Consider the following 4,714-nt stretch of genomic DNA (forward strand, 5'->3'; position numbering starts at 1 on the left):
TGGCCCGAAAGCAAATGATCATGCCCATCTGCACGTCAGACAAATCATTCCGTTTCGCATTACAACAGCGACTGCACTGTTTTCCGCGTCCCCGCGACAGGGTTTCTATACCTCCCACTGTTAGTGCTGCCATCTGACGTCTGTGGAGCTCTAGTCCTCGTAATGTTCCTCGAAATGTCTGTCTACTGTTTAATTCGTCTGTTAGGGAATGTACAAAGAATGGCCACACTTTCACGGATGTTGAAAGTTTCGTCAGATAGTGCGTCGCATGATCCTTTGATGCTAGCTGTTTCTGAGAGCAACCGAGAGATGTGACGCAGTAATTAGACACTGGACTCGCATTCGGGAGGACAGCGGTTCAAGTCCTCGTCCGCCCATCCCATTTTTCGTGATCTCACCACAATCGCTTGAGGTGAATGCCGGGATTGATCCTTTGAAAAGACGCAGCTTGTTTCCTTCCCCTTCTTTTGCCTGCTCGACTTTGCGCTCCATCTCTAATGATCTTGTCGTCGATAGGACGATAAACCCTGATCTTTCTTCTTTATTTCTGACAGGGTCGTTCCTAACAAATCATATGCAGCAGCAACGTCCACAATCTCACAGGGCAAGATCTTACGTGCTGTAGAAATTCTGTGCCATCAGCTGCTATTTGGTTTTATTTTTGTCCACCCCTGTCTAATTCTTACTTTACTGCTGAGCTACTTGTGCTATTCTTTATTCTTTTGCTTTCGGATAGTAGTTTCGGCTAAACTTTCCCGGAAATGCCGATTCCCTATAGTGTCTCTCCCAGCCAAGATCACCGAGACACTGCGTCTCCCTTCCTATCCCGTTGACTCGCTTATCTCTTCCAAATACAGATATATATTACGTATAAAATCTATAATACATTCACTACAGAGTAGCACCGCACGTAAATTCAGCTTGCAGGAGCTAGAGTTCTGTTTACAAGGAGCACTGTTACAAATGAATGAGGAAAGAAAAGCAAATGAGCTGAAACAACGTGACTAAAAAGAGAAAGTTCTGCTCAGCACTACGGGAGTTTAAGCTATAAGGAAAAACTGGAGTGCAATTGGCGCTATATACACTATGTGATCAAAAGTATCCGGACACCTACTGAAAATAGCTTACAAGTTCGTGACGACCTCAATCGGTGATGCTGTAATTCAGTATGGTGTTGGCCCACTCGTAGCCTTGATGACAGCTTCCATTCTCGCAGGCATACGTTCAAACAGGTGCTGGGAGGTTTTTTTGGGGAATGGCAGCCCATTCTTCACGGAGTGTTGCACTGAGAAGAGGTATCGATATCGGTCGGTGAGGCCTAGCACGAGTTCGGAGTTCCAAAGCATCCCAGAGGTGTTCTATAGGACTCAGGTCAGGCTTTTGTGCAGGCCAGTCCATTACAGGGATGTTATTGTCGTGTAACCACTCCGCCACAGGCCGTGCATTAGGAACAGATGCTCGATCGTGTTGAAAGATGCAATCGCCATCGCCGAATTGCTCTTCAACAGTGGGAACCAAGAAGTGCTTAAAACGTCAATGTAGGCCTGTGCTGTGATAGTGCCACGCAAAACAACAAGGGGTGCAAGCTCCCTCCATGAAAAACACGACCACACCATAACACCACCGCCTCCGAATTTTACTGGTGCCACTACACACGCTGACAGATGACGTTCACCGATCATTCGCCATACCCATACCCTGCCATCGGATCGCCACACTGTGTACCGTGGTTCGTCACTCCACACAACTTTTTCCACTGTTCAATGGTCCAATGTTTACGCTGCTTACACGAAGCGAGGCGTCGTTTGGCTTGTACTGGCGTGATGTGTGGTTTATGAGCAGCCGCTCGACCATGAAATCCAAGTTTTTCTCACCTCCTGCCTAGCTATCATACTGCTTGTAGTGGATCCTGAGGCAGTTTGGAATTCCTGTGTGATGGTCTGGATAGAGTTCTGCCTATTACACATTACGATCCTCTTGCGAGCTAACATTCCAAAGATGTTCGGGCTCACATGCGGTTCCTCTTCGTCGAAACGTCTTGGCTCGAACTCGTCTAGGGGTTGAACCGCACGTGTCGCATTACACGCCCTACATTAGACGCTTGTGGCCCTTTGGTTAAATTGTCTGGCTAATGGCAAGTTTGCGAAACACAGAGTTAACATAACATATAATAACAGAAACAATAATATCGGGAACTAAATTAACCACCCATAAATGATGTAGGCCACACAGTTGCGAATTGATTAGAATAATGTTTATTCAGAAAGCAAACAAAAAGCGAAAGTGGTCGTATTTAGAATTACTATTACACTAGAGCGCATATCCATTTGACACAGTTCGATCATACACAATCTCATCGGGAATTACAAGTTCGATACTCCACCTCGTAAACTATGCGAAAAGTTAAGAGTTCACACCAGGCGCGAGGCTGCTCACCCTGCGATACCAGATAACGCGACATTTTCTAAGTCGTTTCACTTCCTAGCTGGCTAAAGACCGACTGTCCGCTTTCGCGTCTCAATCCGAACTGCCCCTTTGGTGTCTAAACCAGAACTGCCCTCTGCCCGTCTCAGGACGCGTTTCCCGCGCGCCGAACATCTCGCTCACTAGTGCAGTTCCATTTCCTGAAGCCGTCCATCTGATTGGCTACAGCTTATTCTGCATTTCTTTGCATTTTAACATATTTAAATAATCAAAGTTTGACCACTTTCACGTTCTAAATAAAGTAACAATAATATACATTACATAATGAACCTTAAATTCTTTTACATAAAATCAATACAATTTCCTTCATAATTTCGAATGTCACGGCCAATAGCCTTGTACCAGTGTGTTTTCTGATAAGTAAATAAAGAACAAAAGTAACTATTATGCACTAAATTTTACAAAAATATTATATTACCTAATGATTCAATAAGGTGTCATGCGGTCATCGTTCAACGTGTTTTGAGTTAAAGAAAGAATGAGCTGATGCTTAACTGAAAATACTGATAATTTAAAATTACTATACCTTTTAAACAAATAAAGTTACAGAGTTGATATTTACAACGTTTGTCATTTTAAGCCGGCCGGGGTGGCCGAGCGGTTTTAGGTGCTACAGTCTGGAACCACGCGACCGCTGCGGTCGCAGGTTCGAATCATGCCTCGGGCCTGGATGTGTGTGTTGTCCTTAGGTTAATTAGGTTTAAGCAGTTCTAAGTTCTATGGGACTGATGACCTCAGAAGTTAAGTCCCATAGTGCTCAGAGCCATTTGAACCATTTTGTCATTTTAATGATGCGCTTCTGTATGAAGTGTCGATCGTTAAGATCGACCAAACAGTTCAGATTTTAGCATTCACGTCTTTGTTAGAAAACTTGTTAATCTGACTTTAACAGTAAATCCTAAAGTATTATAGATATGATCAAGTTTTATTGGGATCACCATGAAATTTTATGGAGGATGGCAGATTAAAATTACTGTAGCTTCATTCCCTGCACTACCACAGAATTAAATATTTTTCATAAATGTTTCCGCCATATTTAACACTGCTACGTCTCCTTGGCCACAAAAGCCTTCTACTGGGTTTCCGTATGACGAAGGTTCTCGTCTGTCTCACTATCACACTAGCTTAGGTCTCAATAGACAATAGACGCCTGTGAATTTCCCCATTTTGTGGTGAATCTGCGTCCTTTGTGGCATCCGGTCCTGGACGACAGGGTTCGTTTCACAATTCCTGAAGGCTGACTCTTTCGGCCATATACTTAAATGAGAGCAAAATGCTCGTTAACTCACACTCTTGAACTGTGGGCGGTCTCTTTTCAGTCAACAGACGAGGTCGGCCTGTACGCTATTGTGTTATACGTGTCCCTTCACGTTTCCACTTCACTATCACATCGGAAACAGTGGACCTAGCCTAGGGATGTTTATGAGTGTGTAAATCTCGCGTACAGACGTATGACGCAAGTGACACCCAATCACGCGACCACGTTCGAAGTCCGTGAGTTCCGCGGAGAGCCCCACTCTGCTCTCTCACGATGTCTAATGACTACTGAGGTCGCTGATATGCTTCAAAATGGCTCCGAGCACTATGGGACTTAACTTCTGAGGTCATCAGTCCCCTATAACTAACCTAAGGATATTACACACATCCATGCCCGAGGCAGGATTCGAACCTGCGACCGTAGCGGTCGCGCGGTTCCAGACTGTAGCGCCTAGACCCGCTCGGCCACTCCGGCTGGCTGATATGGAGTACCTGGCAGCAGGTGGCAGCACAATGCACCTATTATGAAAAACGTATGTTTTTGGGAGGGTGTCCGGATACTTTTGATCACAAAGTGTACATATGTGTAAGCACTGCGTTTTGCCGATGTTAAGTAACGTAATTTTACATTAAAGCAAAATGAAAATCTCTTATAGAAGGCCAGTAATAAATGGAATAATTCTAGAGATATTCGTTAAATATATAATTTCCTGTATAACAGTTTGTAACGACAATTATACGTATAACAAATTTTTTTCTTTATGAATTTAGATAAATTAATAATAGCAATGTGTTGAATTTCTTTTTCGATTCTTTTCGTGTCATGTTAAAGAAACTGTGTGTAACTTTTGAAACGAATATTATTATTTCTGTTAGATTTCAAATAATGTGGTAATCAAAGGGAAGTGTATTTAGTGTTAAAACTATTGTAAGATGTGAAAATTGTAATTTATACACTTGGTCCATACGTAGG

The sequence above is a fragment of the Schistocerca americana genome, chromosome 8 (genome assembly GCF_021461395.2).
Source record: "Schistocerca americana isolate TAMUIC-IGC-003095 chromosome 8, iqSchAmer2.1, whole genome shotgun sequence".
Classification (NCBI taxonomy): Eukaryota; Metazoa; Arthropoda; class Insecta; order Orthoptera; family Acrididae; genus Schistocerca; species Schistocerca americana.